The sequence below is a fragment of the Herpailurus yagouaroundi genome, unplaced genomic scaffold, assembly GCF_014898765.1.
Source record: "Herpailurus yagouaroundi ecotype Mexico unplaced genomic scaffold, PumYag 190, whole genome shotgun sequence".
NCBI classification, from domain to species: Eukaryota; Metazoa; Chordata; class Mammalia; order Carnivora; family Felidae; genus Herpailurus; species Herpailurus yagouaroundi.
This window is the reverse complement of record NW_024412421.1, coordinates 17,531,593-17,557,829: the sequence shown is the minus strand read 5'-3', so window position 1 is coordinate 17,557,829 and position 26,237 is coordinate 17,531,593. Positions and strand designations below refer to the sequence as shown.

At 43.5% G+C, this 26,237-nt stretch overlaps 2 long non-coding RNA genes across 4 annotated transcripts in view; one reads left to right on the top strand and one right to left on the bottom strand.

Annotated features, from left to right (window-relative positions):
- Positions 1-11,535, top strand: part of LOC121045397 (uncharacterized) — a 31,342-nt gene extending 19,807 nt beyond the window's left edge. The window contains exons 2-3 of the long non-coding RNA XR_005797733.1: positions 5,162-5,245; positions 11,296-11,535. This is a non-coding gene — a long non-coding RNA (uncharacterized LOC121045397). The remainder of the gene's footprint in view (positions 1-5,161; positions 5,246-11,295) is intronic.
- The window catches only part of LOC121045395 (uncharacterized), a 467,047-nt gene that overhangs the window by 77,393 nt on the left and 363,417 nt on the right, over positions 1-26,237 (bottom strand). The gene's annotated exons all lie outside the window — the stretch shown is intronic.

Sequence of the window (26,237 nt, the reverse complement as noted above, 5' to 3'; positions counted from 1 at the left end):
ATAAAAATTAGCAGAAAGACAAATTAAGAAAACAGTCCCACTTACAATTGCACCAAAAATGAATAAAATATCTAGGAATACACTTAACCTAGGAGGTGAAAGACCTGTACTCTGAAAACTATAAACCATTGTTGAAAGAAATTGAAGATGACACAAACAGAAAGATAGTCCATTCTCATGAATTGGAAAAATATTGTTAAAATGTCCACACTACCCAAAAGCACTCTACATAGCCAATGCAATCCTGATGAAAATTCCAACAGCATTTTTCAGAGACCTAGAACAAAATAATACTAAAATTTGTATTGAACTACAAAAGAGCCCAGAAAGCAAAAGTAATCTTGAGAAAGAACAACAAATCTGGAGGTTTCACAATCCCAAATTTCAAGATACACTACAAAGCTGTGGCAATCAAAATAGTATGGTACTGGTACAAAAACAGACACACAGAGTAGACAGCAGAAATAAAACCATGTTTATATGGTCAGTTAATCTATGACAACGGAGGCAAGAATATACAATGGGGAAAAGACAGTCTCTTCAATAAGTGGTGCTGGGAAAACCAGACCACTTTCTTACAGCATACACAAAAATAAATTCAAAATGCGTTAAGGACCTAAATGTGAAACATGAAATCATGAAACTCCTAGAAGAAAACACAGGCAATAACTTATTTGACACTGACCTCAGCAACATTTTTTCCAGATTCGTCTCTCCAGGCAAGGGAAATGAAAGCAAAAATAAACTATGGGACTACATGAAAATATAAAGCTTTTTCATAGTAAAAGAAACCATCAACAAAATGAAAGGCATTCTGATGAATGGAAGAAATAGTCATAAATGATATATTCAACAAGGGGTTAATATCCAAAATACGTAAAGAACTTATACAACTCAACACCAAAAACTCCAAACAATCTAATTTAAAAATGGGCAGAGGACCTGAACAGACATTTTTCCCCCCAAAAAAGACATGTAGATGTGCAACACATATGAAAAGATGCTCAACATTACTAATCATCAGGGAATCCTAAATCTAAATCACAATGAGTTATCAGGTTACACCCATCAAAGTGGCTAAAATTAAAAAGACGTGAAATAACAGGCATTAATGAAGATGTGGAGAAAAAGGAACACTCATGCACTTTTGGTGGGAATGCAAACTGGTGGAGCCACTATGGAAAACAGAATGTTGGTTTTCTCAAAAAATTAGAAATAGAAATACCATATGACCCAGTAATTCCAGTACCAGGCATTTACTAGTCAAGTCAAGATATGGAAGACCATACCAGTCAAGATATGGAAGCAACCCAAGTGCCCACTGATAAATGAATAAAGAAGATGTGATGATGTATATACACAATGAAGTGTAAGCCATAAAAAGGATGAGATCTTGCCATTTGCAACAACATGGATGGACCCAGAAGGTATTATGCTACATGAAATAAGCCAAAGACAAATGCCATATGATTTCACTTATACGTGGAATCTAAAAAACAAATGAACAAACAAACAAAAAGCAGAAACAGACCCATAAATACAGAGAACAAACTGATGGCCGCTACAGGGGAGGGGTGGGGAAGGCTGCATACAATGGGTGAATGGGAGTGGGAGATAAAAAGCTTCCAGTTATGGAATGAGTAAATCATGGAGATAAAAGGCACCAAATAACCTTAGGGTTTCTAGATTCCTCAACAGACCCCTGCCAAGGGCTCATGCCAGTTATGAGATCTATGATCTAGAAGCAGAGTCCTGGCTTTGCTCATCTTATGATTTATGTTTACTTTTGGAATGAGGAAATGCTACGATTAGGGATGAAGAGATGGGTGGGGTGCTGGTAGATCTAAAATGGCATGTGTTAAACTCTTGTCAGGGGAGGAAGGATGAAAATCCCTAGACAGGGCTTCATGCCCAGGATCTCCCAATAGAGACTACTGACACATTTTGGACACTGTTGGAATTCCTTCTGTGATGGTTAATTTTATGGGTCAACTTAGCTCAGTTGTTTTGTCTGTTTTTTATTTTATATATTGTTTTGTTCTGTTTTTTATTTTTTTTAATGTTTATTTCTTTACTTTGAGAGAGGGAGAGTACGTGTGAGCAGGGGAGGGACAGAGACAGAGGGGAGAGAGAGAATCCCAGGCGGGCTCTGAGCTGTCCACACAGAGCCCAATGTGGCGCTCGAATTCACGAAACTGTGAGACAGAGATCAAGAGTTGGATTGACGCTTAACCTAAGCCCCCAGGTGCCCCAGGTATGTTTTTAAAGCGTAACATTTAAATCAGTGGGGTTCGCATAAAGCAAATCACCATCCCTAATGTAAGTGGGCCCCATCCAGTCAGTTGAAGACCTGAAGACCAAAGAGAGGTTTCCTGATGATGAAAGAATTCTCCTCAAGACCACAACATCAACTCTGACCTGAACCTCCAGCCCTTGAGCCTGCTCTATTTCAGGTTTGCCAGCGCCTACAATCCCATCAGCTAATTCCTCAAAATAAATCTCCACTTACCTATTTATCTATCTTTGCAGAGTCCTGACTAATGTAATGCACTTTCTTCTCAGGAAAGACTGGTTTTATTTTGCTGTAAAAGAGTGGGAGCATGAAAGAGCAGTAGAAGTGGCCTTAGCCCATCTGGCCAGTGTAAGCAAATCTGGGCCTAAATGATGGGAACGCTCCACTTCCTACAATGAAGGCAGATCTTCTTGCTGAGTGACAGTCAGGATCTCCTAGAATACCCTCCCAGCATGAGGGCCCCACCTTGCTCATGGACCACCCACAGACCCCCGGGCCTCCCATGCTGGCTTTGCCTTTCTCCCTGCTTTGTCTGACCCAGGACTCCTGCCACTATAAAAATTAGGACCTTAGAGCAGAAGAAGTAAGGTTTCTTCTGGCTCTGCAGTTGTAGGAGTTTAACTTTGTTGAATGTTGGAATTAAAAGGGCAAAACCTCCACCCCAAACCTCTGCAGCCACCCCACAGACTGGCTGCAGAAGGGGAGCCTGGCCAGAGGTAATTAACCGCAGATCACTAACGGCTCCACGGGAAGGCCTGTGTCCAGGAATTCCTTTTGCCAGAGGTCCTGGGAGCATTTGCTAGAGAGAAGCAAGTTTGCAAATAAGCACTTTCCTTTGTAAAGGCCCCCTTCCCCAGCTCCATTAGCTCCCAGCTCCTTTTTCAACTGCAAGGGCTGTCTTTTCATCTTGAACTTGACATATTCTTCTAGTTTAGCCCAGTCACATGGAGCCCTCTGGCAAGCCACTCTCTCTCCCACTGTGAATTGTTGTGAACCTCCTCGCAGAGAATAAAAATTCGGAGTCCGCCAACTTTTCCCCCACAACCCCTGACTTCGCCTCTCTTTGTGCTTAACAATGGGCTGAGAGATCTTTGGTTTTCTTTGTCATCTGGAAAGATGTTGGAGTCAAACAAAGAACAAAAATTCCAGACGTGCTGAGAAAATGAAACTCTGTGTGTGTGTGTGTGTGTGTGTGTGTGTGTGTGTGTGTGTGTGTGTTGTTGGCATGGTCTCACCCACCACCGCCAAATGCCACTGATTAGCATTGTAACCCTCAGGAATGTATGTCATTTGGGGTTGAGTTAGTGGTTGGAGCAATGTTCCTTCCAACTTCCTGCTGGAAAATTTAACCTCTTTTTAGTCTTGAGCCAGGCAAGGAGGCTGAACACCATTTTATTTGTTCTTATCTGCGATGCATCTGTTTGATCCAGTTCCCGCTGCCCATTTCCACTGTCCTGGCACCATTCTCCTCTTCCTGGATCATCACAGTACATCCTAACTCTTCTCACCTCCTCTGCTTTACTCCCTCCAAAACATCTTCCTACCGCAGCTGGAGTGGTCCTTCTGAAATGCGCATCTGACCACCTCGTTGCTCTTATCCTGGAGAATCAAGTCTAAGTTCCTGGCTGGGCAGCCAAGATGCTTCCGGGGTTCTGGTTGTATCCCTCGGCCCCCTCAATAATCCTCTGGTTAAATCAGCCTGTCTGCACTGTTCCTTTTTTTTTTTTTTTTTTTTTTTTGCAGCTGGGTTTCCTTCTTGAAATTAGTGGGGTTTTTTTTGTTGTTTTGTTTTGTTTTGTTATATAGTAAACTCTGCCCCTTCCCTAAATTCCTCTGGGTCCTCATCTACTCTCTCCACCCTGAAAAGTCTCTGTACTTTTTACTGATTTTCTTTGTTTGCAGTGCATCACCTGTATTCACTCACCTTTCTGGCCAGCCTGAGAGTCCTCTGGGTGGAAACTTTCTTTCTCTAATAGATAGTACAGCACCACAGTGCAAAGCACTGAGTATCTTCAGCTAACACCTCTGGAATAATGGGAGACTTAATACAATATAACATAGGAATTAAGCACTCTGGCTCTGTAACTGGATTCATGTGGATTTGAATCCCAGCATTCATTGCCTGAGCCTCCATTTATTCACCTGTGCAATGGGCACAACTATATCAACATCAGAGCACTTTTGGTCAAAATTCACTGAAATAATACCTACAAAGTGCTCAGCACATCCGTAAGAGATCATAATACCTCAATATTTACCATCGTTACGTGGAACTGTTTGCTCCACTTGTGAGCTGCAACCCTCCATCTATTTCCACCCTCTTTGTTAAAGACCCTCTCCATCTCGAATCCCCACTGAAGCCATCAACTCCAGGGAGAACAAAGAGTTAAGCCTGACTCTGTTCACCGCAAATCCACAGGCACTAAATAAGGCTCTAGCGTTCAGGCTTTAAGTATGGGCTGCAGTTAACTATAAACAGCTGTTGCAAGATAATAGCCTTCTACTGGTAAAATAAGGCCAGCCCCCCTCCTTCACAATGAAACCTTTCTTGCAAAGAGCATTGAGAACTGATAGATAGATCTCAGTCTGGCAGTAATCAGAATTAAAAGATGAGGAAAGGGGGAAGATTGTCAGGCTTCCCAGATCAAGCTGTCATGTATACAGCTATTCTGTTTCTGTTTCCAGAAATGTTTCTTATCTGCAGTACATTCCCCCTGTTGTTCTACTGGGGAAAAACAACTCTGCTCCCTTCCTGTGATGGCATTAACTCTAATAACTGGAAAAAAAGCAGACATTAGCCAAGAAGACATATGTATTGCTCTTTATACCACAGCCCTTTATTCAACTAATCCTCCCTTCTCATTTTAGGAAATTAAGTATGAATCAAAGCTCAGCAACGTGCATCCATATGGAATTTTGGAGCCTTTATGTCCACTGCAGAATTTAACAAAGGTGAGATTCATGTGAGTTGCTTCTACTGCGTTGGAGACAGATGAAAGTCTTGGTTTGGGAAATTGATATGGAAGACACTGTTTGTTTCAGAAAACATCCAGACTTTATTAAGTACGTATCTGGTGTCAGGCACATAGTAGGTGCTTGATGTTTGTGTGTTCTTTTGAGTCTGTTGAACACTTTCTACGTGTGAAGAGTGATAAAGGAACTTCAGGAATAAGTGAATTTACTTTCAGAGAATGGTTGATGGAATCACAAAATTTTTGAAATGGAAATTGAGTGGGTTTACTAGTGTAATTTCGATCTATCTGTATATCTATCTACATATCTTATCTATCTATCGAGTTTGATGAGACCTAGAAAATTAGGTGGTTTATACAGGGTCAACTAGCAAATTAGCAGAAACAGGAGATGTGCCGATCTGACTGCCAAGCGAGTGAGTTCAATCAGCTTATATGGCAAATCACGAGACTAAAGCAAAAGTATCTTTGATAAACAAAATCCAGGAGGAACACTAGAAGCAGGCAGCACTCAGAAGTTTAATTCTGTTTATGACCTATGGTCTCAAGAGTGGTAGATGTTAACTGTTGATGTTTGTCTCCAGAGAGATAAGGCATCCTAAAGAATACCAGGGAACCGTGAGTGCTGTTTCATTAAAGAATGACCTGGACTGGGGCGCCTGGGTGGCACAGTCGGTTAAGCGTCCGACTTCAGCCAGGTCACGATCTCGCGGTCCGTGAGTGATGGCTCAGAGCCTGGAGCCTGTTTCCGATTCTGTGTCTCCCTCTCTCTCTGCCCCTCGCCTGTTCATGCTCTGTCTCTCTCTGTCCCAAAAATAAATAAATGTTGAAAAAAAAATTAAAAAAAAAAAATGACCTGGACTATGGACTTGACCATTGCTTTGAAGGCATCCTTTGCATCTAGGATGAGGCAGTAATAACTAACACCCATGGTTACTGTTACTGTTTATTATGAACAGGTAAAGAATGGCCCGTGAGCTGGGTGCTCTGGTTAGTACTGTTTTATAAATTAGAAAACTAAGGTTTAGAAACATTATGGAATTTGCTCATTGTCACCCAGCTAGGAAGTTCCCGAGCCCAGGTTTGAAGTCTTTATCAACCTAGAGGTTGATTTTTAAAAAAATTTTTTTTTAACATTTATTTATTTTTGAGACAGAGAGAGACATAGCATGAACGGGGGGAGGGCCAGAGAGAGAGGGAGACACAGAATCTGAAGCAGGCTCCAGGCTCTGAGCTGTCAGCACAGAGCCCGATCCGGGGCTCGAACTCACGGACCGTGAGATCCTGACCTGAGCCAAGTCAGCCGCTCAACCGACTGAGCCACCCAGGCGCCCCTAGAGGTTGATTTTTTAAACTACTATAATGTCTCACTAAAATGTAATATGAAAAATCATATCCCTCTTGTGTGTAATATAACCACATTTTTGTTGTTCAGAATTGTACCATCCTGAGAAATAACTTCATATTCCTATTTCACACCAGTGAGATCTGTTGGTTTGTAAGCCTCCCAGAACTTCCCAGGTGTAATCTGAAACCAGCCCCGACTATTGGAGTGCAGGGAGAGGCCAAAGAAAGAGGACGCTTTAAGTTGGTAGATGGTGGACTTAATAGGCAATGAGAACTTACATGCAAGCTTGTCTTAGGCAGCAGCAAGATGAATGGATCCCTGCACCTTACCTGCCAAATCTTAAAAGTTTATAAAGAGGCCTTCAATGTCCTCAGTCACGTATACCATGCAAGTGTTTTCAATACCATGTCACAATCTCAAGGCTATGTCCTTGGAGCAGCCTCTGGGAACAGAAAAGGCACATTCCAAGGACAAGGAAAGGGGTGAGGGACCTCTGAGTGCCCAGGTCTAGCTCACGGGTCAAGTGACAGTCACATCTTTTTGGTGACATTCCCTGAGAAGATCTGAGACTCTGATAAGGCACATGGCTTGCCCAAGGTCACCCAGTTTGTAAGATATGAAAATTTCTAAAACCAAGTCCATTGCTACTTTCATGACAACATTACTGTCTCCTGGATTTTTTTTTTTTTTTGAGTAAGAGTCAGAGAGTGAGAGAGTAAGAGTGGGGGGGGGGCAGGGAGGGGAAGAGGGAGAGGGAGAATCTTCAGCAGGCCCCATGCACAGCATGGAACCCAATACCAGGCTTGATCTCATGACCTGAGCCAAAATCATAATCTGAGCCAAAATCAGGAGTTGGACACTTAACCAACTGAGCCACTCAGGCACTCCTCCCTGGATATTTTAAATCCATAAAGTGTTACCTATGCTGGGTTTCTAGCTAATCACACAAAAAAATTATAAGCCATTACTGGTATCAAAATGATCAAACCAATCAAAGAAAAATAAGGGACAAGTTAAGGCTGGGATTAGGCAAATGTATCCCAACCTCTATGCCACTTCCAATCAATTACTCTTAGCTCCTGGAAAGCTGTACTAAAAAAGACCATAAGTATATATGCTCCCAAAGCAAGCACAGATCATGAGATTTCTTCTGATCCCAATGGAAAAACATCTTTTGATGCTAAGTTTATTCCATGTTGGAAAGCATCGGTGGGGTGGGGGGGGGTGTATTATTTCCTTCCCCAGATGAACTTTCCCCTTTTTGTTCCGCTCTGTGCTTGGCTTCATGGGGTCCCTCACCTCCCAGCTTCCAGATGGATTGGGCCAATGGAGAATCCATCAGGAGATTGAAAGGAGGGAGAAAAAAAAAAAAAGACTGAGAGGGTATCATTTATTCCCCTGGTTCCCTCACTGTGGGTACCATGGATGACTTCATCCCCCTCAAAAGAAAGGGCACAGCTCCTGTTAGAAGTCCTTCTGCTCTCAGGTCTCCCTCTCCAGATCCCAGTCACTGTTTCCCTCCCCTTGCTTCTTGACTCAGCTTGGGCTACTATACACATGTCCTGTGGGTTTGCTACATGGCACTATGTCTTTAGTAAATATTCTTTTTATTAAACTCTCAAGCCACACAACTGGAATGCACTATAACCCTCACTGATGGAGTGGACATGTTACAAGGGGATGGATTAGATACTCAGTCATGGATGAATGAGGAGTTAGCACTTGCCTCTCTTGTGAAGGGAATCCTTCTTGTGAAGGATCCTCTTGTGTGCATCCTCTTGTGAAGGATGCATTTTCTTTTCTTTTTTTCTTTTCGTAGCACATCATTGTAGACACTTCTCTTGTCAGTCCAACCTCCTATGGCTGAAGGCGATGTTGCCTAGTGAAGAGGGCCGAGATTTCACACCAAATGGGACAGGCCTGGATTCGCATCCAGCCCTAACCATGCCTGGCTACCCTAGCCTAAGCTTGGGTAGGATGGTCCGACTCTTGAGGTCTCAGTTTTGTACCCCCATGAAAGTGGGATAATAACACCCACATTGCTAACTTACAAATCATGGAGGGGATGGTGTTTGTAAAATTACCCTTTTACTTATGGCATTTGGCTAAATTGATATGGATCCACAGAGTGGAAATTTTTGGATAAGACTTTTTTTTCCATCTGCCCAAATTCAATAAGGTAACAGGGTTCTTTCCCTCTTTCCATCCTTCCTTGTTGCTTCTTCTCAAACTTTAAGTGTTTGATTCAGTGGTTCTCACCTCCAGGAGTCCTCAAGACTCATAGAGTGGAAAGGTTTAACCATCAGCCTTTTATGCCCCAAAACATCAGCAATCCAGACTCCTGGGGACAGATTCTCAAATTAGATGTTGAGCTTCCTGAAGACAGGGATCAATATTATTTATTTCTCTATCCCCAATTCCTGTTGCACAGTTTATACACAGTAAATGTTGATTGAGTTTATGTGTAATACTGGGTAATCTTGATTTCCACAGATTTAAGGCTTACCTAGTTTAAATACAGAAATGTTTACTTATTTTAATCATTTTGAATAACATTTTTTAAATTGTCACCACTTAAAATATTTGTACCTAAAAAAAATATTTTGGAAACATTTTTCTGAGCACAGATTATAGCACTGTGCTTCAATGAACCAGTGCTCTCAGGGGAAATGGAGGTGCCCAGAGACATTGTGACCCCAAACTAAGCATTCCCTGACAGTTTCCTATTTTAAATACTTCATGCCTAATCCTTCTAATACCTTCTTGCCTCTCTTCCAGTTTCTGTTTTGAATATTCTGTAAGCCTAGGTATCAAGTAATTACTGATATTTGAACTCTGTGTGTAAAATCAGAGTGAAAAATCTCTGAATATGTGTGTGCAAACAGAATGGGAATGGAATGAACACAACCTTCTCCGACTGTTCACAACTTTTCATTCTTCTTTGTTTCTGAGTATTTAAAAAAATGATGTGAGATATGAGAAAATATTGGTACCTAAGAAGGACCTGGAAGGACAAAAGGGAACATCTGCTTTCTTTGTCAAAGAAGGCCATGGACCACTTTACAGTGCTGTGATACAACATCTGGGCCTGGCATGCCTGTGGGGAGTTGTAAAGTCTGTATATATGAAATCTCAGTCCCTCTAATATAGATTCTCACAGGAATCACAAATGAGGATGCAGTCTCAGGGTCAGATGACCTTTATTTGGGGTTCTGTCCCCAAGTCATTAAGGGTGATGGAAATAGAAACACTCTGGGGAGTCAGGAGAAAGCTGGATCCTGGGGCTGAGTACCTTGTCCTCACTGTGGGCCACCAGGAAGTCAAGCCCTCTCTGACCTTGCACTTATCTGTAAGATGGGGATAACCAGGTACCAGGTAAGACTTCCGAGGTGGGCATGAACATACGAAGAGGAAGAACAAGTACAAGCATTTTGTAAAGACAGGGGTAACATGTCTCTTCAAATGTTCCTCCTGATGATGGTGATGATGAAGGCTCTTAACCAGTGGTGGCAGCAAATCTCACGTGCTCTCCTGAGCTTCTAGGGGAGAGATCCCTGGAGCAACCAGAAGGAATTTGAAACGCAAGCTTCTCTGGCCTTAGGGTGAATTTGAACTCTTGCCACCTGGGAGTCTGCATGCAGATCGAAAGTGAACCCTAGTCCACTAGTCCATATATACGGACTTTACAACTCCCCACAGGCATGCCAGGCCCAGATGTTGTATCACAGCACTGTAAAGTGACCCCTTACAGCTACCACTCAGTGTTCCGGACCAGGAGAGGATCTGTCTGTCCTCGGACCCTGCTATGTTTCTTTTCATCAGCGTGGCAGCCAGGAGACTCCTAGCCAGCTTTAATTCTCTACTGCAGGAATTTTTTCATGCTACGCTCTGGTAGAGTTTATTCTATTCCTCTCTGTAGATTCTAATCTTTCTGTTCTACTTTAAAGGCCAGTAGGGACATTTTCTAAATGTCAGTTAATTCAACTTATTTTTGAGCATGTGATAGGAGTGCTGTAAACAATGAAATGACTAGGGAATGAATAGATAATGAAGAGTGAATGAATAATTGAACTGTACAGCACAAAAGGATAAACCTTAATGCATGCACATGAAAAAATCATTTAGGAAATCAGGGGAACCCCAGAAAGAAATGTAGACTGTGACAAGAGACTCCAACTGTGTTACAAATGTGTAAGACAATCTCGCTGAAGCAGGCAGCGGGAGAAGGTGCTGATAGCGGTAACTTTGGAAGTAAGTGGAGTCTGTAAGATTAACGGCAAAAAGAACCACACATAAGCACTGTACTCAGGCTGATAATGCTGTTTCCCCAAGGGCTACAGGTTAATAATTCTGATGCAGTTAGACATGCATACTGGAACTAAACAATTCAGTAAATGGATGTCAGGTGATGGGAGCTGGGTTTGTCACTGTTTAAGCAGGAATTTACAGATAAGCAAGGTAAGGAGGCTAGAGTGATTAATGTAATGGATTAAAGCTGGAGATAGGAGTATGAACTCATGTTTAGCAGGATATAGATACAGATGGTTACGGCAGAAATATTCATGTGTGTATATACATGAGTGTGTGTGTATATAGATAGATAGATAGATAGATAGATAGATGCATATATACAGGAGTTGGTATACAGATACATACATAATACTTATAATTTTTTTTCTCAGCTGAGAAGACCAAGAAGAAACAACACCCCTATAGCAATGTGCACAGCTAGAACCAAGATCTTGGTTAGTGAACTGGGCTTCTAGAAGAAATTGCTGACTTCAGTGCCACAGCAGGAAGTAAGCAAGATGAGCCTGGATCAGAAAGACTCATCAGACTCTTGGTTTCAGCTCAAGTCACGATCCCACGGGTTGTGAGATCAAGCCCCACGTCAGGCACTGCAGTTATAGCATGCAGCCTACTTGGGATTCTCTCTCTCCCTCTCTCCCTCTGCCCTTTCCCAGCTCTCATCCCACTCTCTCTCTCAAAGTAAATATAAACTTTAAAAAAAAAAGGAAGAAAGTACTCAAAAAATTAAAGGGCTTACATTGATTGGGGTGGGGGGAGTCAAAGAGGCACAGAAATCAGCTGAAAGAACTTTTTCAATGGCCAAAGCTGGTATAATTTAAACAACAAAATTAAGTAGTACTGTATTAAAACCAAAATAGAGAATAAATATTTATGAGTCTATACTTGTCTAAATAAGTGATTAAATAAATGTAATTGAGAAAAGAGACATATATCCTGTGTGGAGTTCCAAATAATTATGTAGACACTTTGCCCTTAAGAAGGGGGAGGCATAACTCCAGACTCCTCAAGTTTGGTCTCTGCACAGTGACTTTGTTCCAAAAAAATATGAAAAAGGGAGAAACATGAGTAATTTAACAGTAGAGAAACTTGACCAACACTACCTCAGCCAGGGGATGAAAGTCAAACATCCATAGACGTAAGTCATGTGGATACTAAGAATCCTTAATATGATAGGAGAGAAGTGAAATTTGACCACTGTGGTCTTACTCTCAAAACTCCACAACATTAACTCTGAAAACTATACAACAATGATGAAAGAAATTAAAGATGACACAAAGAAATGGAAAGATATTCCATGCTCATGGATTATAAGGACAAATATTGTGAAAATGTCTATACTCCCCAAAGCAATCTACACATGTAATGCAATCTCTATCAAAGTACCACCAGCATTCTTCCCAGAGCTACAACAAAAAATCCTAAAATTTATATACAACCACAAAAGACCCCACGTAAGCAGAGAAACCTTGAAAAAGAAAAGCAAAGCTGGAAGCATCACAATTCCAGGTTTCAAGTTATATTACAAAGCTGTAGTAATCAAGAGTATGGTGCTGGCACAAAAATAGACACAAAGATCAATAGAACAGAACAGAAAACCCAGAAATGAATCCATAATTATATGGTCAATTAATCTTTGACAAAGCAGGAAAGAATGTCCAATGGAAAAAAGACGGTCTCTTCAACAAATAGTGTGGGAAAACTGAATAGCGACATGTAAAAGAATGAAACTGGACCACTTTCTCATATCATATACAAAAATAAATTCAAAATGGATTAAAAACCTAAATATGAGACCTGAAACCATGAAAATCCTAGAAGAGAGCACAGGCAGTAACTTCTCTGACATCAGCAGTAGCAACTTTTTCCTAGATAGGTCTCCTGAGACAAGGGAGACAAAAGCAGAAATGAACTATTGGGACTACATCAAAACAATAATGGAGCCAACAATCAACAAAAATAAAAGGCAACCTACAGAAGGGGGGAGGATATTTGCAAATGACATAACTCTGATAAAGGATTAATATCCAAAATATATAAAGAACTTATAAAATTAAAAAAAATCCAATTAAAAAAAGTTAGAAGGCAGAACAGACATTTCTTCAAAGAAGATATACAGATGGGCAACAGACACATGAAAAGATGCTCAACATCACTCATCATCAGGGAAATGCAAATTGGAACTACAATGAGATATCACACTTACCAGAATGTCTAAAAACAACAACACAAGAAGCAACACGTGTTGGTGAGGATATGGAGAAAAAGGAACCCTCTTGCACTGTTGGTGGGAAAGCACATTGATGCAGCCACTGTGGAAAACAGTATGGAGCTTCCTCCAAAAGTTAAAAATAGAACTACCCTATGACCCAATAATTGCACTACTAGGTATTTACCCAAAGAATACAAGGGGCTCAGTCAGTTAAGCATCTGACTCTTGGTTTCACCTCAGGTCATGATCTCCTGGTTCATGAGGTTGAGCCCCATGTCAGGCTGAGTGCTGACAGCCTGGAACCTGCTTGGGATTCTCTCTCTCTCTCTCTCCTTTCTCTGCCCCTCTCCCACACGTGGGTGTGTGCGCACGCTCTCTCTCTCTCTCAAAATAAGTAAATTAAAAAAGAAACCAAAAACACAATTCAAAGGGTACATGTTTATAGCAGCATTGTTTACAACAGTCAAGATATGGAAGCTGCACATGTGTCTATTGATAGATGAATGGGTAACAATGATGTGGTACATATATACATATGCATTGGAATATTACTCAGCCATAAAAAATGAAATCTTGCCATTTGCAACAACACGGATGGAGCTAGAGAGTATATTGCTAAGTGAAGTCAGTCAGAGAAAGATAAATACTATATGATTTCACTCATATGTGGAATTTAAAAAACAAAAGGGAAAAAGAGACAAAGCAAGAAAGAGACTCTTAACTATAGAGAACTGATGGTAACGGAGGAGAGGGGGATGGGTTGAACAAGTGATGAGGATTAAGGAGTGCGCTTACCGTGATGAGCAGTGGGTGTTGTACGGAATTGTTGAATCACTATATTGTATACCTGAAACTAATATTACACTGGAAGTTAACTAAGTGGAATTAAAATAAAAACTTAAAAAAAAAACCCCACAACTCTAGACTAGTCATGAGTAAAACATCAAATTCCTATAGAGGGGCATCCTACGAAATACTTGAGTAGTACTCCTCAAAGCTGCCCAGGTCATCAAAAAACAAGGCAAGTCTGACAAACTGTCACAGCTGAGAGGAGCCCAAGGAGACGTGAGAAAAAAAATGTACTGTGGTGTCTTGCACAGGATCCTGGAGAAGAAGGACAATAGGTAAAAACTAAGGTAATCTGAATAGGCTATAAACTTTAGTTAATATTCATATACAAATATTGGTTCATGTATTGTAGTAATGTATGATGTCAATAATAGGGAAAACTGGATACAGAGTATATGGTAGCTTTCTGCACTGTATTTTCAGTGTTTTTGTAAATCCAAGACTGCTCTAAAAATAAAGCCTATTTTTAAAAATGAATAAGTAGTTATCCGTTCAGCTGTACAAATTACTGCGCAATACTATGCTTACTGTATTCCAGGCACTGTTACATTTGGGAAGCTCCAGGTTTTGTTTTTGTTTGTGTTTGTTTTTGGTTACTTTCAAATCCCATAGAGCTGGATGAATATTTAAAATAAGAATACATGTAAAGTGATTACAACCTAGTAGAGCCTCAATGATTGCTTGGAGGAGGGGCCACCACGATGGTGAATGGGTTTGCTGTAAAAACAAAACGAAACAAAACAAACAAAAAAAACCAACTCACAGATATGGCATAGTCTGACAGAATTATGCCCGAGGTGGCCCCTCTGCTGAGACTGGTCCAAGATGGGTTTTTGGAGAAGGTGAGTCCTTAAGGATGAGAGCCAGTGTGCCGGGTGAGGAAAGCAGAGACAGCCTTCCTGCCGCGGAACCAGCATAATCAAAGGCATAGGAACATCACGCTGTGAGTTTAATAAGCAGGGCCACAGCTACATGCGATTTGCTTTTGCTGAAGCACATTACGGAAGGCTGGAAGGTGGGAAGGAAAAAAAGGCTGGAGCGGTCAGCAGTGGCCACGTCACAAAAGGCATTGCGTGCTAAGCTGAGGAGCCTGAATTTCTTCCGCAGATGAGGGAGCCATTGAGAATGTTTAGCCCCCCAGAGAGGCAATCACATTTGCATTTTGGATAGACTCGCTCTGGCTGTGGGGTGGGTGGGACTGGAACACAACCAGACGGCGTGTGTGCTGCAAGGCCAGCAAGACTGAAGCCGTTTGAAAAGCAAGGCATTTTCTTGGGGGGCAGTTATAGCCCTCTGACTTCCTGAGCTAACCGCACTTTTGTGAAGTGCCTGTCTAAATATTCTCTTTTTATGTGTATTAGCTGTAAAGGTGGAAGCTAACTTTGGCACAGAAATGCATCTGTGAGGCAGAGAGAAACGTTTCCTTTACGACCGATGTTTGTTCCAGACTTCCTTGCCAGGAGAGAAGAATGTGAGCTGGAAATGAAAAATCAGTGAGACTTCCGGAGCTGCCTTTGTGAAACTCTCCTTCTCTTGTACATGAAGCCATAATATTGTGAGGATCCTGGAGTTTTAGTTCATCTTTCCTCGTGCTTCTTGCCTGGCCCTCCCTAAAACTAAACTTCAACAACTGACTCATGTTCTAGTTCCTCAGCATGGCTGAATGGACAGCAAGCCACAGTTGGAGTTTGGACATCCGGATTCTTACCCCAGCCTGGCTATCTATGCACCAGCTGTGGGGCTTTCTATAATCCTTTGCCATTTTGGAGCTCATTTAAAAATTTTCTTTAAACAGGAAATGCATCGCAACACCACCACTATCACCTGATCACTACCATCACCATCAGCAGCAATATCAACAGCATCATCAGCCTGACCCCTCCATCCCGGTCTTAGTAAGGATTAAATGTAATCATGTATAGACAAACAGCTTGCACTTGCCATTAAAGGCTAATAGCACTGGAATAACCTTCAAAATGCATGAAACTTTGATCAAATTTAGTGCCTGGCACACAGGAGGCACTCTGGGAATATTTGCTGAATGAAAATCAGGCTATTTATTATGGCCTTTCTCCATCTACTATTTAGATGCCCACTCTATGATATGGAAACGAGCATCACAACTCGTGTCATTCCGGGCTTTCTGGCACAAAGTAGCTTACTGAGAAGTGAGTAGACTTACACCATAAGCCTTGGAACGACTTTAGTTCTGTTGTTACTAGGGACTCTCACTATGCCCTACAACATCTTAATGATCTCTTAGAGTGGCCTTGGCTCATTAATCATTGAATCCACTGGAAAACAAGAAGATTCTTTAATGGAGCATTTATGTATGTACCCATCACACAGATCATTTTCTTACTCCCCAGCATTAGCTTCTATACTTTCCATTGTTGCCCAGGGCCAAGCTTCTCTCTCCATCACAGACTCCATGGTTTGCTCATATTACCCTCAACTACTCGATGTTAACACCTCTCTTCCTTCTGTATCAAATGATCTTAGCCCCAGACTTGAACTGGCTTTTCTCTTTCAGGGAAGCCAGTTGACTTTTCAACGAGGTCATTTTCTTGAAAACTAAAACAAAGCGAACAAAAATCCCTGATAATCAGACTTCCAACAAAGACAAAGTGGTATACATAGTATGTTTTCTCTAGCCACTCTCAAGCTATGGGGCTACATGTGACCCCCCCCCCCCCCCACCGCCGGGCTAGAACTTAGATTTCTGTGCCCTAGCATTCAGCACAAGGGTCCAGTACAGAGCAGAAAATAAATATTTGTGGAGTATTTCTTTCTTAAAGTCTTGGGGCTGCGCTAGAACTCAGGGATAATTTAGTGCTTTGCAGCTCTAAGTACAATCTATGGACAAGCTTTACTGACAATACTGGGAAGCTTTTTAGCCCTGCAGAACCCCACTGCCTCACTTTGAGCCCATTAGATCACAATATTCATTTTCACTGGATTCTCATTTGAGAGTTACTTTTCTTGTCCAATGGTTATGAACCTTAGCTGAAATTGGAATTATCTAAAGAACATTTAAAACAATTGATATTCAGATCCCATAGAAATTCCGATTTATTTGGTCTGGGAATGCTGCCTAAATATTGAGATTTTTAAAACCTCCCATGGTATTCATATGATGAGCCAGGGCTGATAACCCATCGATCTATTTCAACTTTCTCATGGAAAAATAGATACTTCTCCAAAGCCGGATATACACACCTGGGTATTCAATAGTACTTTATAGCAAGTGAGGACTGAGCAACATTTAATCTACTACTTTTTTCTAAACCTCTCTCCTTTTCCTCTCTTGCTAGAACCATCGATTTGTCCCTCTATGATAGACGCCTCCCATCTTCTATCCATGATGTCCAAGAGCTCCCCATAGCCGTTAGTTATTTCATGACTCACCACCCAGAGCTAATTAGAGCAAGTGTAGGCTACAGGCAGAAGAATCAGATTCTGTCTTGTAGCAATTTGAAACTGAGACCAGGAATAGTATTGATGGTCTCTGTTCCTGATCAGTCCTCAGGTAAACAGAGGATCTGTGGGGCCATATATTTCTACCATGGAACTGGGAGCAGAGAGAGGCTATAAGTAAACAGAGGAAACAATGAATCAAGCACCTGAAGGGAAGCGGGAATAGCAAATGGAAGGAGCTAATTATCAGATTTACTTACATCTTCCAGTCCCGGTTTTGAGACCCTTCCCTCGTCAGTCTCTGTTGCCATTTCCACCCCACCATTTCATGAAACGTTGCTATTGCTAATATGCCATCTGTGTTTTTCTTAAGCCAGCTCAAGTTGGGTTTAGTCTTGGCAAGCACAAAAAGTCCTAACTAATTCATTTCATTTTCCCTAACTCTTATTAGCACACATGTGAGATCACCAATGAAACCTATAGTTAAGGGATGCGCTAATAGGCCATCCAACTTAAAATGGGGATAAGGAATATCCATATGTGATAGCAATCCTCTTTTTCAGTGCCATAGAGGGCACCGCAAAAAACGAATGCGTGTGATTGAAGCTTTGAGCTGGACCCTTCCAAAAATGGTTACTGTTTAATCCTCCCAACATTATCGCCATGATACAGATAGGGACACTGTGGAGTTCAGAGTGGTTAGCAGACTTTCTTTGGCTTGTGTAGCTGCAAAGCAGCGTTGCTTGATTCAAGTCAGTCTGTCAGACTTAACGCCTATGCAGGGCTGGCTGGCAGGGAAGCATGGCAGACATAGAGCTGGTGAAGTGAGCAGGGACCAGGGGTGAAGACCTTACTTGTCAATCAGGGGTCTGATAATGGGGCAGGTTAATCAGAGCACCTCAAAGATCTTCTTCTCCCACCTTTTTGGAAGAGATGATGGCTTTAGAATATTTGGGGGTCAACTTGAAGACTGCATCGGCTGCTTTTATTCCATGACAGTGGACCATGTTGTCTTACCCACTGCAGTCACAGCGTCCTTGTCCAGCACCACCTGCAGACTGTAAAAATGAAATGCACCTTTCTGATGTATGCTTTCCAATTCATCTTGGGACATATTTGAAGAGCAGCCTGGACCAGAACACTGTCCCTTGAAGCAACGATAGCAAATGTCTCCTACAGTTCTGATCCATGTCCTTTTTTCCTTTACCATTTGGGTTAAGAGTTTGCAAAATCCAAAGTGTTGTAACTACAAGGTTGCATGTATGTCCACTGTTTCAGCTGATTGTGTCAGGAGACTGTCTCTGCTGGCAATAGAGCCAGAGCAATGTCCACTGGTCATCTACCAGGGAATGGAATCTCTGTGGAAGGGAGGGACGAGGACCAGTCAACACTCAGTCCTAGGACTTCGAGCCAGGATGTAGGTATTGCCGGCAAGGTCGGGGCTCATCTGAAGATTATTTAAATACTTATATTCCAACCTGCTCATTAGAGGTATAAAAGGGCAGATATTGTCTCGATCAGGAGAACTCATTAGGAATTCACTAAGCTAGTCACGAAGCTAAAATTACATTTAGAATGTAGCAGATCTGTACACTGTATACCCCAGGAGGGCTGAGACTGTGTTCAACTAACAGTCCTTGAGCACCTAGTGTACCTCAGGTAAGGTGCTACCCAACCTCTGGGCTCTCACACATACCAAGTTTAGTCCTGGAACTGCCTTTCCCTCCTGCCCACTCTCTCTCATTTTGAAAAAACTCTGCCTTATCCTCCTGAACCTTTTCCTGATCCCTTTAGCCTACCTGATTCACTGGTCATGCAATCTTTGATCTGTACACATTATGCTTTCAATGCATTTCTCATGCCAGTCTATGATGCAACTGTTTTCTTAAGGGTTCACCCTTCCGGAGCAGGACTCCTTGAACATAGAGATATGCTTTAACCAATTCTGGACCCTAAGCTTCTTGATCTGTGCTAGACAAAGAGCTCAGAGTGAACCGACTCTCCATATGCAACATCGCTTGGTTTCCCATTCTCGTGTTGAAGATGAACACCACACAGTCCGTAGAGAGGTGTTAACACCACTTACCACCCGGTTCCCTCAGGGCTTCTGGCAGACCTATGCTTAGAAACAAACGTAGCCTTGCCAAGAATGTGTATTTTTATTTCCAACTCCCAAAAGGTGAAGTGCACATTCACTTTGGCCTAGGAAACCCCTTCTAGGAATCGACTCCATGAACATGCTCACAAAATGTGTGCCATGACATGACATGTACAAGAATGTCCCTTGCTGCAAGGTTGATATTAGCTGGTACCCAGAAACAACTGGTGTGGTCACTTCCAGGGGACTAGTAGATCCTCTAGAATGTACATCTATGATTTTATGTGAAGATAATTCAAAAGAACTAAACATATCTGTATATAAGCATGTGAAAAATATTATGAATAAAGCACAGCACTGAGGTGTATATAGAATTATTCCTTTTGTTAACATTACAAAGCCATAGATGATAGTGGGACACATTTACAGGCTGGTATATGCAGAATAGTAGCAAAATTACATCATTCTTAATATAGAGGAGCTTTTTAATAGTTTGATCCATTTAATCCTCATATCAGCTCTCTGAGCCCCATTTTACAGAAGGAGAACCTGAGGCAAAAAGAGGCGATGTTTAAAATCACAGCTGGGGGCGCCTGGGTGGCGCAGTCGGTTAAGCGTCCGACTTCAGCCAGGTCACGATCTCGCGGTCCGGGAGTTCGAGCCCCGCGTCAGGCTCTGGGCTGATGGCTCAGAGCCTGGAGCCTGTTTCCGATTCTGTGTCTCCCTCTCTCTCTGCCCCTCCCCCGTTCATGCTCTGTCTCTCTCTGTCCCAAAAATAAAATAAAAAACGTTGAAAAAAAAATTAAAAAAAAAAATCACAGCTGGAAATGGCCCAAGACATAGCATCATCCTATAACAACTTTTAAATAAGGAAGTCTGGGGGCCCCTCCCCAGACCTGCTGGGCCTAGACTCTCTCTAAGGTTGGGGTCCAGCGACCTATGACAGAATGAGCTTTCCAGGTGATTCAATGTCCACGCAGGTCAGAGAGCCACCGCTCTGTAAGCCGGGATACTCCACCAGTTCATGTTATTTCTAAAGGAACCACAAAACTCTATTAGCTGTTGAGAGGCTGAACTTGGAAAGGTAGCCGAAGACCTTCACTTTAACTTTGTTACTTACTGAAGTCCTTGAATTGTCTAGACCTACCTATATTCTATTACTTTCATTTTGATTGGTTTTAAAGGTCAACAGATATCACTGGGTAGGTGGATTATGGACCATTTTTATATGTTTGGGTTTTTTTTTTTTTTCCTCTTTACTTCTATTAAGTCAATGAGGAAACAAGATTAACCAGTACATGCTATTAAAACAAAGTCCCCTCCAGAAATGTGCAGCCTACAGAAAGGTGCCGGGAGAGCCATACTTGGGGTCTGCCATGGCAAAGCTTCTTCTGACAAAACAAAGGATTCTCTCACCACCTAAGGAGCTGCCTCTCCTCTCCTTAAATTGGTAGCATCCATCTCTGTCTGCCCAGCCTTGGTGGCTTTTCGATCCTGAGCCCCAGTGTGATAATGGCCGTAATTTCCCTGAGATAATGTAGAGGTTAATGAGGTACAGGGAGCTTTGGGCCACCCACATTCATCTCCAGCTCTGGGAACTCAGGCTCTGATGAGTTGGAGAAAAATCAACCCAAAACAAGACTGAAAAGGGTCACAAGAGAATGTGGGTGCAGACCTGAGGCCAGAGGGAAAGAAGAATCATCCCAGTCCTCAGGTGATGGCATCTCCAGTACTGGAAGGAAGTATTCTGCTCCCAGATCCTGAGGAATAAGAGTCTTTCTCCAGGAAGGCGAACGTGCCCTCCCGGGTTTTGTAGGATGGTTAGTATTCTGTGAGACTTTTCAAAAAATAAAAACCAGTTTTATTGGTTAAAAAAGAATCCTCAATATCTAGAAGACTATCTGAAATTCCAAAAGCACCTGAGAGGATTGTGATGTCGAGCAGTAAGGAAACATGTATAGTGTTGGTTTCTCTAGAGTTACCCAGGCTAATTTGATTACAGAACAACCTTTCTGTTTTAGTTAGAATTTGATTCACTTTCTGGTGGCTTCTAAGAAAGCCGCAGTGTTGTAGTGTCTTCATGGCAGTGTAACTTGGGGATTTCTGGTAGAAACAAAGGGAATGTCTTCAGACTTGACTGTTGAAGCGTGAATGCATTCATTGATTCAGCCAGCATGGCCTGGTTGTGTGTGCCCCGCCCTGGGGTAGGTACTGAGATGAAATAAACATTGTATCCACCCTGAAAGCCCTCATTGTCTGGAAGAGAGAGAGGAATAAAAACAAACAAGAAGGAAGCTAAGAGAACAGGGCTGTGGCAGAAGCAAATTTGTTACATCAGAAGGGGACAGGGAGGAGCTCCAGCCAGGAAAGTGCCCAAGAGAACCAGGACCCAAGGAAGGGAGGCCAAAACTCCCTAGAACAGGGGTTACGTGTGGGCTGTCAAATCAGATGCCCAAACTCTGTCACTTACCAGCTCTGTCATCTTGGGCACCTAGTTTATCCTTCTGAACCCTGGTTGCCTTTTCTGTAAACAGGGGCAGTAGGAATGCCTTGCTTATGGGATTGGTGCTCCTCGTGTAGAGGACATTTCTAACACAGAGGCAGTTTCCTCAGGTAAAGAACTGACAACATACAAGTGACAGAGTGGTGGCTGGGGGCGGGGGCTAGGGAGAGAAGGCCAAGAAGCCCACCAGGCATCTGGCTGAGTGCAAACCCTCAGAGGAGTGGGGGAGAGGAGGAGGAAGAAGACAGGTTTCCTTTGCCTGCTGTTTCTTTTTTGAGGGGAGAGGGGTAAGAAAGATTAACTTTCTGTTAAACCAAGGTGTCATGGGTTGAATTGCATCTTCTAAAAAGAGATGTTCATGGGCGTGCTTAGGTGGCTCAGTCAGTTGAGTGTCTGACTTCAGCTCAGGATCTGTGAGTTCGAGCCCTGCATCGGGCTTGCTGCTGTCAGTGCAGAGCCCGCGTCAGATCCTCAGTCTCCCTCTCTCTCTGCCCCTCCCCAGCTCATTCTCTCTCTCTCTCTCTCTTTCTCTCTCTCTGTGAATGTAACCTTATTTGGAAATAGGGTCTTTGTGGTGTAATTAGTTGAGGTCATTAGGGTGGGACCTAAATCCAATGACTGATGTCCTTATAAGAAGTGGAGAAGATGCAAACAGATACATAGGGAAGGTGACAGGGGCAGAGACTGGAGGGAGGCGGCTGGGAGGGAGCCAGGAAGATGGAGGACGGCCAACAACCAAGATATGCCAGCAGAGAGGCATGGGGCGTCTTTCCTCAGAGCTTCCACGAAGAACCAACCTTACCAACACCCTGATTTTGGACTTCTGGCTTCTAGAACTAAAATCAAATACATTTCTGCTGTTTGAAGCCACCCAATGTGTGCAGTTTTGTTACGTAGCCCTAGGGAATAAAATCTCAGGGTTCCTCACCCTCAGGACTGTTGACATGTAGGGCAAGATCAGTTCTTTGCTGGGAGGTGGGAAGGACTATTCTGTGCACTGTTGGATGCTGACAGCACCCCTGGCTTCTATCCTGTCCCCGTAGAACCACCACCGTGCCCAGGTGGGACAAACAGGTTGCTCACTTGTTCACTCATGTATTTATTCATCTAAGTATTGATTCACTGGTCCATTTGTTTACACTCAGGACCTATATACTTAGAACTGAGTGTGGACCAGGTATCTTTTTAGGCTCTGGGAATGCAACAGAAGCACTACAGTGGAGTGGGGAACACAGACTCTAATAAAATATTCATAGACAGCCTTACAAACTGGGGTACGTGCTCAGAATAAAAGGACTATGGTTCCAGGCATTGTTATCATAAAGGGGTGTAACCCCGATGGTAGGCTCGGGGAGGTATGACTGGAGGTCAGAACTAAAGGGTGTTCGGCACAGATGGTAGGCACAGGTGAGCATTCCAGGTAGAATAAGAGCACCTGCAAAGGCCCTGTGGTAGCAAAAGAGAGAGAGAGAGAGAGAGAGAGCGAGCGAGCGCGCGAGCAGCACTGGGAACATGGGAAGGCAGATAGAGGCTGAGGGAGGTTGAGCACAGGACTCAGGATTGGTTCTGCATCCCAGGATTTGACCTTGTTATAGGGCAGGAGGAAAGAGATGTCACAGCAGGAGAGACAGAGGGGGCCCTCTGGTGACTACTTCATTCATCTGTAAGGTTGTACTGACACAAACAGCCACTGATTTTTTTTTTTTCCCCCACAAAGGGGGTCCCTTTCTGCCATGTGGCTGTAGGCTCCCAGCTCTACCTGGGACACAGGTAGATGTGCAGTTTCTGGAAAGGGCTGTCTGGCTTTCTCTGGTTTAGTGAAGAGATGACCAGAGGCCATGATGTCAGCTCATAAAAAAGGTTCTGAAATCTATATTTATGCCTTGTGGCTTTCTCATGAAAATAGCATATTGTCCTACAAGATGGATGCATCCAGCCCCTTCCAGGGAGTACGATTTTCCCTGGAAGGGCCTTTGGAGATGGATGGGCAGCCTCACTGCCCACTGATCCGGGCTCGTGGACAACAGTCCTTCTCAGCAGGCATGAGGTCTGGAGCAAACCTCACCCACTTCCTGCCCTACTCTTGTCTCCACTGCACGCATCTTGCATTTTTGTATCAACACAACTGATCACAAGCCACCCCAGCAATGGACTTTAAGCACGAGACACTGATGTCCTTCATCCTGGGTCTGCAGCCCCTCTGATGCAGCTCACTGGCAAAGACCCCTCCATTCCTTGAATTGTCAGCTTTCTCTTCTGTAAAATGGGGTGAATAATCCCTGCCCTAGGCTGTCCCAAACTTCCACTTTCAGGTCAAAGGAGAGCCCCGTGTGTGAACTCCTCCAGAAATCCTGGCACCATTTGCAGTAAGGGAGGAGTACAGGCCCCGGTGAACGCACATCCTGTCACCAGGAGGTAGGAGACACGGGGTTGAATGTTGAACCCCAAAATTTCCAGCTCCAAGGCCATTTTACCACTCCAGGCCTCAATGTTGCCCATCTGCAGAAAGGGCATAATCATGCTATCATATGAATGTTTCAAAAGGATTAAAACTCTACCTATGGAAGCTTCTGGACTCAAGGAGCAGTTGCAGTTCCTAACGTAACAACTGTGAGCTTTGGGAAGGACGGAAGACAGACGGACTAACCTCCTGGAGGTGGGGGAGCTGGTGTCCAGGGACAGGGGCAGTAGGGCAGGCTCCTGGTTTGAAGCCCCTCTGGGCCTTTCGTCCCTGGACACACAACACCATGTCTTCCTGGTCCCACCGGGCCTTCTCTGCAGGGCCTCTCCTGACTGCCCGCTCATCTCTGTTTTCCCTCACTGCCTGTCACAAAGGTGGTGGCATGGAGAAGGCCTTGTCTCTTGGGTTCAGGGGATTCTGTCACAGCTGTGAGACTCCCCAGATGCTGAGTCTCTGCATCCCTGTCTTCCTCCCGCAGCACTGTCTGCCCCCTTCTTACAACTTCTGTTTCCTTCTTTCCCCTCTGTCCTTGTGATACAGCGCCCCCTACCCCCGCCCCCCCATTTGCTGTCCCTAACCTTCCTCAACTGTGAGCTCAGTGACAGAGCTCTCCACCTCCCTCTGAGCTCTATGCCCTGCTAATCCCAGGGTCCTGGTCAGAGTGCCCTCCCTTCTCCTCTCCTCCTTCTTCAAAGATCACCTTGTCACCTGGGCACCCTTATATGCCCAGCACTCTTCCAGGGGTAGATTCCGAGGGAAGCCAAATGACAGCCCCGCCCTCAGGAAGCACACATTCCCGGGGGAGACAGTTACTATGCAAAATTAAATCAAACAAATAGAGAAGAGTAACAGGTCATGAGAGGCCCTAAGCAGAAAAAATTTGGCTGAAGAAGCCAATAGAGTCAGAAGAAGGGGCAGGGCCACAGAGGGTATTAGGGGCTTGACATGGTGTCCTGGGTGAGGTACAGAGGGCTGCCTGTTCTCTTCCCAAACCTCGGAGTCTGCCCCTTGTGCTGGGAATTCGATCCAAGGCCACCCTTGTCTCTTCAGCAAGTATATTAGTCCCCTAAGGGCTGCTATACTAAATTATTACCATATCAGTGGCTACAGCAATGGAAATTTATTCTTTCACAGTTTGAGAGGCCAGAAGTCTGAAATCAAGGTGTCGGCAGGGTCCTGCTCCCTCTGAAGGCCCCAGGGAAAAACCTTCCAAGCCTCCCCAGCTCCTGGTGGCTCCGGGAGTGCCTTAGCTAGTCTGCATCATTTCAATCTCTGCCTTCACTTTCATATGGCTTTCTCTCCATGTCCTCGTGTCTTTTCTTCTGTCTCGTCCAAGTGCCTAACAAGAACACTTGTCATTGGATTTAAGGCCCATCTAAATACTCCCGGATTATCTCCTCTCAGGATCCTTAACTTATTACCTCTGCAAAGACCTCTTCCCAAGTACGTTTGTGTTCACAGATTCTGGGGTAAACCAGACACGTGGGGTATGGACAGGACTTTTTGGGGTCACCAGTCAAAAATAGAGCTGGTGAGGGGAAGGACCAACCCCAAAGCTGGTATCTGTTCACCCAGAGGATTCCAGCATCCATGCATGGATTATCAGCATTTTCCTCTGAATTAAATTTACTTCCAGTTTTATTTTAAAGCATTTAAAACTTTGGTGCCACACCACATGGCTTTCCTTATTCGGCACTGTCAGTTCTTCCCTCTGCTCTGAAGGCTTGTCCAGCTCCTCCCCACCGCTCCCCAAACATGCCCACCCCTTACACCCCC